Below are 11,498 nucleotides of genomic sequence, written 5' to 3'. Positions count from 1 at the left end.
TCCCTCCTTCTGTGTCCCTGGTGCTGTGCAGCTACTCAGCTCCTGGGTAGCATTCCACCTTTGCTTGCTTTAGCTATTTTATTTTAATTAGGCAAAATTAGTTTTATCTGATCATGATTTCTGACACACTGCTACCAAAATAGGGAAAATAATTTGAATTTCAACAAAACCACACCATTCTTCCTATTGAAAAATCTTGTTCTGTAAGAACTCATGGAACAGCTGTGCTGTGATCTTGTGCATATCACTTTATCTCTCCTCTCCAGGTGTGGGAGAAGGTATTAGGAGCAGATAACTGATAGCATGGCTATACTTGGACTTGGTAAATAAGAATACTTTGCATAATTTAATGCAAACATATCAGTGAAGCTAATCAGGAATGGAAAAAAGGTACAGTGCAAAATGGCTAATATTTTCGAGTTCTCAATGCATTTCAGTTAGATAAGTAAGGTGTTCCTTATTATTAAGTTGGTTTTCTGTTGAATGTGTCAAAAAATACCTTGGACCTGGATCTACAAATGAAACCCTGTCTGATTTCAGAATGAATTATGTATCTCAACACCTCTGAGGAACTGGGCTTGAATGGTTGTTCAGATTAAATATAATAAAACAGAACAAAAATAAAATTAGTTATTTTTTTCAACATCTTGAAAATCATTCTAATTATGCTAGATTGAAAAGGGTTTCATTCTAATTCAGGAAAAGCAGATAGCCATTCCTTATTTTCAAGTCTATCTCTACTTAGCTGTGCAATTTGTTTTGGTTTGTTTGTATTTTCATAAAATTTAGTTTTTCTTTCTTTACAAAATTATTCTCAAAGTTTTCTGAGAGGTAGAGAGGTGCACTATTTTAAACATGAGGAACTGAGGACTGTAGAAACACAGAGGCATTAGCTGCAATATTTTAACACCTGCCTTTGTGATACAGAGCTAGTTTTTCATCCTCAGCACTATATTCAGCACCTTTGTTGCCTGTCTGCAGTTAGCTTGGCACTGAAGAATAAATGCCTTTGCATTTGAATGTTGAACAGAAAAACCACTTTAACTGGCTAGTGAAAACACTAAAATTAGATTTTGATGCTCACAACTCAGCTGGCTGTAGCTAAACATCCTATGGTAGTCACTGGAGGGAAATGGGAACTAAAAAAGTATGTTTCACAGTAGAAGATGTCTTCTCTCTCTTTCTTGCCAGTCATTGGAAAGGGGCCTGAGAATGACTAGCTAAGATGTGGACAACTGCTTTGCAAATACCACAGTAAAGCCTGTCAAAGTGAGCACCACTTAAGCTGGGATGCTCAGCTTATCAGAGTTTGAACTGATGGGTCTGCAGGGAAAGATAGACAGAGTTTGGGCACCTGTATAGTTTTGCGCATTTACCCCATTGAAATGCCAAAAGCGCACAGAGCATGGAGCTGAGAAGGTTTTATGACTCAATTTCATCACTTTTCTGCTGAATGGCAAGTTTGAAGCAGCATATCTTCTACAGTGATTAAGGGAGACATGGTCAGTTAAGCAAAATGTAATCCACTGCAGTGTTGGATTAGGTCCTCTGTGACTCCTTGGTCTTGGTTTCAGTCTCCTACAAGCAACAGGGTGGGATTTTCTTCCTTCCTCTTGGCTCTGGGCCTCTGTTCACTAAAGGTCAAAAGAAGGTTTCTTAAGTCTTTTGTGGGCTGAGTCACTGCCTCAGGAGATGCAGATCTCATCTCTGTTTTACCTGCTCATCAGCCATTACTTACTTTTCTGGGTGTCTGGAGAGATCGGCATGGTGGCTGTTCAAGCAGATCACAGCAGCCACTGACACACAACCTGAAGTAAATTTCTTGGCAGGACAAATAAAACCTGTGGCCAGTGATGCCTGCCCTGCAAACACAGACCTCACACAAATCACAGCTCAGCCCTGCTCATCCAGCCAGTTCAGATGACCCCTGGGAATGGAAAGCTCACTGTGCTCATTGCTCAGATCCAACATCCAGCAATTCCTCTCCCCAGCCTGCAGCTTCCACATGGTGTTGCAAATCAGAGCACAGTGATCCTCATTAGGAGGGGGTGCTATTTCTTTCTTTCTGAGTTAGGCGTTACCTTATCATCCAGCTCCTAATGGATTTAGATAGCCAGTTCCAGCTGGGGACATGCAGTGAGGTTTCCTTTGTCTAGCTGAATAGGTTTTTGGTTGCTGCCTCAGGGACTCACTCAGAGCTTGGGTGATGGTTGCAGTTTTTCAGACAAAAAAAATAGAAATCTGTAGGTTGGTCCATCATTAGTGAATTTTTTGAGTGTTTTGCTTTAAAAAAATTTAGTACAGTCTGTCCACTAGGCTTATATAGATAGAATAATTTAGAGTGACTGGCATAATAATAAAAGAGAAAGTTCTAGATTTCCTCTCTGACTGTGCAGAATTACAAACTGCTTTTTCTAATAGAATCCTGAAAGTCTTTCCGTGAATATTCCATCCAGTATAAGGTATTTATTTAGGCCTTGAATAGAAAACATACATGGATCCACAAAGAACTTCTGCAGCAAACTTTGTAGCTGGAATACTAATGAAAAGCAGGGTAAAAAAGGATATGAAACTATGTGGATTAATTTTAAAAATCAATTAATGTTCAGAGATAACATCTTGCAATACATAATGAACCTTATTCCTGACTTTGTAACAGTTCCTGTATTCCTTTTTGCCATGCAAATTGACAAAATATGGTATTATATTTATGTTTACAATAATTCTCTTAATTTTGGTTTACAATTATTATTTCTCTGCTAGATGCAGTGGTTGATTTGAAATATAACAAGGCAAATTAATGAATATCATGAAGCAGTAGGATGTCACTTTTATTGGAATTTAGGCAACCTTTTCTTGAATCCTGATTAAACTCCCTAATACCGGTGTAGATTAAAAAAAAAAAGGGATTGTATCAGGTCTATAAGATGATACTCAGAAATAAAACTTACACAAGAGTGCAAATCTACTTCAACCAAAGACATTACCTCTCAAGTTCACAAATTAGCCTTAAGATGAGAAAAAATTTCAGAGATCAGAAGTTGTGAACTGAAGTCCCTGCAAGGTCTGGCTTGTAATTTACCTTTGGAAACAATTACACTGTTGTGGCAGGATCTGTACTGTAGCTGTCAGTCTGGAAGAAGCTTCTCTCTATTAAAGGAAAATGCATTTTAAGTGCAGATGGATAATAATGACATCATCTCTGTCTGTGTGATAGGTATAGAGGCTGTTATCACAGTGCATGCTCCTACGCATGAGTGCACATGCTTATATATTTACATAAAAGCAATCATTAAATTGGTGGCTTGCTGGTTTTGTTCCTCTCTTTTTCTTCTTACACAGAAGAGGTGATATCCCACTTAGATGTTGGCAGTATAAAAGGTGCACAGAAGCATACTTTAGGAGGCGTAATTTTAATTTTTGACAGTTTGATTTAACTTCAGTTTTGCCTATCACAAATGAAGCAATATAACATTTATTTCTTGTGCCTCACTGCACACACTACATATTAACAGATTTATTTTTGTCCAGCTTCGCTTCAGATAGCCTTTTCTTAAAATATAAGTTATTTCTATAGAGTAGTTTAGAGTACTTTTTTAATGGAAGATCAGCTAAGTGTGAAAATTATGGTTTCTCATACACATTGTAAAAATCTAAGTTTGGAACAGAAACTCCTGTCATATGGTATGATAAAGCCTAATTGCTCTTGTCATGTTGAATAATACCTGTGTGTGAATTCTTGAGAGGAAACCAGTGTATATATAGATAATATATAGCATTAAAAATAGGGATGGAGCAGCCAGTGGTTCACATAGCAGCCACTCTTGTCAGCTTCTGGAGAAAGTGTAGCCATTATCTGGTTTCTCATTCTAAACCACTTCCTGTAGAAAAACAGCCATGGAAGAAAGGAAAAAGTGTCTGTGCCAAAGAGAAACTGTAAGAAAAGCTGTGATGTGTGCTCTACCCAAGTTCTGCATTAGGCACCTCATGTTTCCTCTGCTTCCACCAGCAGAAGTAACCATCTTCAGTGGTGGTGACTAACGAAACTCCAACCACACAAGTATTTATGTGGAAATGCTGAAGACTGAAATACGTTAAGTCTTAAAAAACCACAGAAATTACATTTCCCCGAAGTACTGCAGTAAACTCAGACTAATTATTTAAAATAGTTCATCAAACACTAGAAACATCTTTTTTGTCTTTTTGGAAGTAAAAAAAAAAAATCTGCTCTCATTTTGAAAACAAAACAGGGCTATGTGAAGCAGAGCTTTGCTTTCTAGTTTCTTTGGAATGAAAAAACTTGAGAAGGAAAATTATTTTCACTACTTAACATTTATAGATGGGTAGGATTTAAACCATGCCAATGTTCTCAGCATTGTGATGCGTTAATTTGGACTCCTGTATTCAAGATACAGGTCTTTTATAGCCCTGTTCTGAGATACAGTTGTTGCTTCACTGAGATCCTAAAACTTCAGGGCTGGACTTTGAACATTAGAACATTGACATCTATTTGGACACATATATATTTGAGATTTTCAGGACATAAACTGAATAAGTAGAAGAGAAGAATGGGACGGTGAAAAGACATAGATTAACAAAGAGAATAGAGGTCAGGGAAAAGATCGAAACAAACAAATGAGGGCCCCTTTTCTTGAAAGATGAAGAAACAATCTGTTGCATTCCTAATAGCTATGAAAACATGTAGGCTTGAAGGATTGAGTGTGAAATTTCTCTTGTTCACCATTCCAATTTTTTTTGTGTATATGTTGTTTTTTTCTGGGTTTTGTTGGGTTGAGTTGGGTTGGGGTTCTTTGGGGTGGGCCAGGCTACACACAACCTGTGTTTGTGTTTGGTTAATTTGTCTTTCCCCTCATGACTATCTGTTCCATAAAATTTTGGCTACTGAGTAACTCCAGTATGTCTTAGAAGCTTTTATGGGCTATGACACTTGGCTGCTATCTCCGTTTCCAGGTGAGCCTAGGCTGCATCAGCATTTCTGTTCCCTCATCATTTATGTTCAGACTGCAAGGAGAATGAAAATTGAAGGTGGGAACACCTCCACTTCATATTATGAATTTCCAATGTGCCTGGGGAGGTGCTGGCAGGAAAAGAGAGTGGAACATAAAAAATGTAAGAAAATCTTTAAGAGAAGATGTGGTCTCTTGCCTAAAAGAATTTGGTTTCCCATAGGAGCAAAGTCTTTGGAATTTCAGTCCTTGGGACCTGTAAAATACAGGAAAGGGATTGGTACAGTCACCAACACTGGCAAGAATGTGGATCCTGGCTGTTTGTCTGTGTTTTGTAGAGGTCTGGAAATCTGCTGCATTTCTGCTAATTGTGATGATCTGTTAAGTGGTGGTGTGAGCAGAAATATAAAGGAGTTGAAGATTGCTGGAACAACTGGCAGTGCCCAAAGAATTGTCTACATTTGGGACCCGAAAGGAGATGGAAATGCTGTACACAAAATGTGAAAGGCTCAGTTGAAATTCCCCTGATACTGACAAGTATCTATTTAGTCTGTAGTGTTCCTCTCCTGTGCAAGGTCATGGACTAACATCCTCTTCAAGCAGGGCACAGTCATGCACTGGCAGTTCAGGACAACATATAAAACAGAGCCTCTTTCACTTGTAGAAGAAATTACTGACTCATTTTTTCTGCAGCAAAATTGCTGCAGATTTGGAGGTGCTCTTTTCGATGTCCTTTCTGTAAACTTCAGATAGGTTTTTCACCTTTAGAACAAAGTTTCAAGCTTCAGTAATTTTCTGGGTTTTTTTGAGATCTGAGACGGAGGAAAGAGACCTACATTTTTAAATAATGTCATTGGTAAAGCAGTTTTATAGTTTTAGTTTTCTGGGGTTTTTTCTTTAACAAAGAAACTCAGTAATGTTCCTAATATATTTCTTGTAGTCTCACTGATAAATATCAACTTTCAGCTACTGCTGCATCTCTCAGGCAACACCTAGACTTCACATTATTTTGAGTGAAGGAGCAGGGAAAAATTGGAATCCATAATAGCAAGGTTCAAAAATTAAAGATATCACAGAAATTTTTTATGTGTACAACGTATTATATTCTTTAACAAACTAAAAAACATTTTGCTGATGTAAATATGTACAATATCCCCCATGTTGCAATTCAATGAAATACTTATTGAAAAATATTTCTTCAATTGAAATTCTTCTATTGAAATTCTTCAGCAAGTGGCAGATGGAGAGACTCAGCCTGTAAGGTCTTGAAGGACTTAAATATGTTGCATTATGAGGCAAATAGAAACTTTAAAAGGTTTTGTATTTCATTTTTTTGTGCAGTATGTCACGGGCCACCCTCAATTCCCAATTGCCACTCTTATCCTAAGTGGTGTTCTTTGATTATTTCATGTCTGAATATGTTATTATATACAACTAGCTTGTTTCTTTTTTTTCTACTCAAAAGAAAATAATTTACAAAAGGTTAAATTATTTACCAAACAAATTACTGTTTTCATAGTTCAGTAAAAGCACACTCTAGGGTAAATTGACCCATTAGGAGGAGGATGAAAAATACTTTTTTAGTATAATTCCACATGAATTCAAACCAGAGAGAGTCAAAGATGTTTTATATCTCCCAGCTATAGGGCAAAGTCCAAAGCTGTGTAGTCCTTCCTAGCTCCTCATGCAAGATCGAAATTAGGATTCTGTTATCCTTCTGAGAACTACAAATATTTTCTTCTGTTTTAGTTCATGCATATTTTTGTATTTTCAGCTTCAACCTTCGCAAAAAAAAAAAAAAAAAAAGAAAAAACCTCAAGAATGTGTTTGTATTCTACTGAATTGACTAGACTTTGGCACCGATTTGAATGATTGTAAAGAGAGGCCTCCAACTGGGAACATTTTATGCCTATTTAGAAGGCAGTTTCACACTGTTAGAACAGTGATCATTAAGGGACCTAAGCGAGACAGCACACAATGCTCCTAAGCTTGGCATGAAATAACAGGACAGCCAACATTTAAATCCTAGCAAGTCCCTTACAGGCATTTACCCTTATGATCTTTGATTCCAATTGTATGATAATTATGATAAGTACTCCCTGCAGTGTAGGAACATTAAATGCAGAAAAAGATAAGTTTCAAAACAGAATTATCAGTATATAACAGCAAACAATAAAGGGGCATGAGTTAAGCCTGGGAAATCTAGGCTTGTGCTGATTTAGAAGCTGGAATTGCCTCCACCTAGAACTGAAAATCTGTAGCATCTGTATTCAAAACCAGAAAAAATAGCATAAAAAAGATACTTTTGAATGCCTGAGATGCTTCAGTAATTTAATTTTGAAAAATTATCTATCATTTAAGAAATGTGTTAATTGTATACCTTTTTATTCAATAATTCATTTAATTGATCCTTATAGGGTGATACTGGTTCCTCATCTAATTACCTAATGCTGAGAGTAATTAGTAATGGAAAATTATGGAGACAGTGTAAGATATGATTTCTACAAACCAAACCTTTCCCTGTGCTCTTCTGCTTAGCAATAACCAGAAATCTCTGTCTCCTACTTTACTGAAAATCTAGGTCTCATGTAAGCCTGATTATCCCTTAAGACTCATCCCTCCTAGCCAGTAGAAATGTACATTTCCTAGGAGAATTTTAAAGAAAAGCAAAACCTCCCCCAATTTGCATGTGCTTCCACTTAAAAATTATTGTCTGATTTGCTATATTTTCCTCTGTCTTTATTAATTGCTGTGTTAAGTCTTCTCATGAAAAATATTTTTAAGGACTTTGGCTTTTCCTTGCTATCAGAAAATGATTAATCTGCCACTGCCTGTACTAACAAGTTGTGATTGGTGATACATGGACAATTATATACCATTAGCACTTTAAAGGTTTGTGTTTTAAAAAGAAATGTTTGTCTTCATTTGATGAAGTTTTGAGTAACTGGAATTGCTTGCTGCTTCTTAAAAATGCCATAAAACCTAAAATCTGCCAGACAGAGATTTATTGGCTGAGCAGGGGGCAGAGGTGATGTAGCCATGTCCATTGTTAATGATTACATGCTCGTCTTGCCTGACCTGATGGCTGAGCAGCTCCCCAGTGCCACCAGGACTATTTTATCCACAGCAGTGATGGTACCAGGTAGGCTTTCTCTCTACAGTGAGTGCAGCTGTTTGCATTGTGGCTTCTTCCACTCTGCAAAACACATTTTCTTTTGGGAGCAGAGGATGAAATCAGGATTGGCAAAAGCAGTGTTCTAGAATTAGAGGCCTTTTAACAACCTACTCATAATCGCCACCTTAAATATGAGTAGAGTTTGGTTTTAGTTTTGGTTTGGGGTTCTTTTTTGTTTGTTTTTTTTTTTCTACTTGTTTTTATTTGGTGGGGGGTTGCTTGTTTGTTTTTCTTGTTTTGGTATGTGTTTTGATCCTGTTGCTCTTATCATTAGGTTGTATCACAAGAAAATCTCTGATCTCTGAGGTTTAGACTTTATTTTGCATTGCACATGGTCATTCTGTTCCCAGCATTTTGCAGGGTTGTTTAATTTACATGGTGATCACACTCTTTAATATGCATAACATACTTCATGTATTCCAATATTTGGCTAAGCTAAAAAAATCCATTGCTTTCCGTCCCTCAGGGGGAATGGGGAGCTTTTTGGCCCCTTGATCATCCTAATGACTATGCCTCTTACACTTTGGATTTCTCTTTCTAAAGAATTTTACAAACGTTTCATTGAGACAGCTGATGTACCTTAGCTGCTGCACAGGTGTAATTATTGGTTTGCAGAACAGACATCAAAAAGGAATGCAAAAAGAGAGAGACAAGAGACTCCCCCCAAACACTACCTTTTCAAATCCTCTTGTAGTGCTAGAGGGAAAAAATGGACAACTGCCTTCAAGATTTGACCTTTATGAATCTAACTAGCCAGTCTACTCCCTCCTCCCTATTTTAGGATCATTTGCATGTTCAAAGAAGCAAAATGGCAATATGGGCTCTGTGCAATGTCCTTCACGTAGACCAAGGAACCTATGTGGAAAAATTCTTCTGGAACGCTCCTCCCTTTCATAATGTTTGCAGTAGCAGGACCTGGTTTAAGTTCAACCCCATAGAAAAAAAAAAGCACTACAAGTGAACGCCTCAATTCTACACTTCATTGTGGAGTTTGATGCTGACTATCCATATGCTTTAAAACAAAACCAAACCTTTTGTGGTTAAAACACTTCAGCCTTTCCACTCCTTTGAGAAGGACTGAAAGGAATAGCAGTAATTTCACTGGTTTCTGTTCTCTAATTACAGATTTTAGACACAGTTCAGTCCTTTTTGTTTCGAAGATTTCATTTGTTTCTTTCATTTAATATTAACATACTATTCACCAGTGTTTGCATACCAATAAATTTAACAAAAGAAGAGGTTCTAGCCTTTTATTCTCTAAAAGCTCAACATTTTCATCACATATTTGTGTTCAGCAAAAACTGATAGAACATTTTATCTCTCTAAAATGCATCTGTAATTTAGATGCAAAATTTAAGATTCAAGGCACAAAGAACTTTAGGCCTAATCAAGAAATTACTATGATGGCATGTGAATGAAGATTGCTGGGAAGCAGTTAGTACAAGAACTGAGAAGTTTGAACATCTTTTCCATTAAAATCATTGCATTATCTCAGTATTGTATAACCCCAACAAAGGAAGTTACTCAGCAATTCTAAGGAAGGAGAGCCATGATCCAGTGCTTACTAAGTTCCTGCATAAAACTTGTCTGTAAAGCTCTGTCAGACTGCCTACTTTTTTCTTTCATTCCTTTGGCAGATTAAAACCAAAGTAGGAATATTGCCAACAAATCTTTTAAGGTGAAATGAGCTTGAGACGTAAAGCTAAAATTATTAGAGTGTGGAGCTTAATGCAGATTATACACATTAGTTTAAATGTCTGATGAACCAATAAATGTTTTACATAATAATTTTGTTACACCTGTACCATTTAATTGCCACTTTCTTATCAATAGTCCTCTCAGGGTATATGTTTAGCTGCTTGTCAGACAAGGTCCTTCTACACAGAAAGACTTTAAGTCAAGGGTTTCCAGATGTGCCCAAGGGAACAAGACATCTGGCTTCAAATGAACATGAATCTTAAAGAAATAAAATGTTTCTGTAAAGGACTGCAGAATCCACTTTCGTTTTATTCTAGTAGCGCTTAGAAACCTCACTTTTGCTGGCTGTTAAGCATGTAAAAATGATACTAAAAAGCCTTAACTACAACTGCAATTAAATGCTTTTTTTTGCCGTTTTGTTTTGTTTTGGTTTTTTGGGTTTGTTTTTTGTTTTGTTTTGGTTTGGTTTGGTTTGGTTTTTTTTTAATAAAGAAAAGTATGACAAGACTGTCCCTCTAGTTCAGATGTGGTATAATCTCTTGGGTAAGAGTGGAGTATCTTATGAGTACTTGGTGAACCACAACTGGCCATGCCTGCAGTACAGAGCAAGACAAAGACAATACTAAGGCAGGGAGAGACTAATGGAGGAGGTGAAGGAGAAAGTGGTAAGAAAGCAGTGAAAGGAAATTAATTTTCTCATTCAGTATGCAAGAGAAACTGTTGCTTTCATTTGTTGGTGGCAGCTACGGAGGGAGCATAGGATATCAGATGAGACATGAACACTTCTGCTGCTCCTGCTGGTTCCAGCTACTGTTGGAAAACTCCTCCAACCCCTAAATGCTGACTTCTGCCTCTCCATGCATGTTTCTGGGGAAAAATCTTAAGGGGGAATTTTTATAATTTTTTACCCTACTGTCTTCTGAAGAGGGAGCTTGTTTAACCCTTGGTAGTCAATTTACACCAAAAGAAATTACCATTTCATACAGGTCATATTAATTGTTTTAGTACAGTTTATGAATAATTAAATAAAGATTTTTCAGTTTAGAAGACAGAAACCAGACACAGAAAGGATTAATGCATGTTGTGAGTTCTACATCTTGAGGAAAATGCTGTCTTCTATAAATTCAACATGTATTTTCAATTAAGAAAAAAAATTTAATTATTTCTCTTAAAAGTATTTGTAGTCTCAAATCTATTATGTAAAGTTAATTTTGTAGCAGTTAAAAAAGTGCCCATGAAAGACTAATATTTTCAGACTAACTTAGATAAAATTGTGTGATGTAGAAGCAATTTACACTTCTTAATAAGTACATTGTTCTTGTAGAAAGAGATTGTCATATTCCCTGACAGCCAATTTTCTAGTGATGAATTGTCTAAAACCCATTCTTTCTGATATTTTTAGTAAGTAGATGAATAAGTGGTAAACCAATTTTTCTGCTTTTCTTTACAGATCAAAGCATTCTTTTAATTATATTTCATACTAGTGTTACAGATAAGCATAAGACTGCAAGAAACAATAGCCATGTTATACTATTAGAGCAGTAAATCTGTCTTTTGTTGTTTAGAGTGATCACTCTCTATTTACTTAATTCTGTTATTTGTTCATCCAAGGCATGGACCAATGACCACAGAAATCCATGAGAAAATCCCTGCCAATT

The sequence above is a fragment of the Geospiza fortis genome, unplaced genomic scaffold (assembly GCF_000277835.1).
Source record: "Geospiza fortis unplaced genomic scaffold, GeoFor_1.0 scaffold429, whole genome shotgun sequence".
NCBI classification, from domain to species: domain Eukaryota; kingdom Metazoa; phylum Chordata; class Aves; order Passeriformes; family Thraupidae; genus Geospiza; species Geospiza fortis.
Note: the sequence above shows the minus strand (reverse complement) of the source record.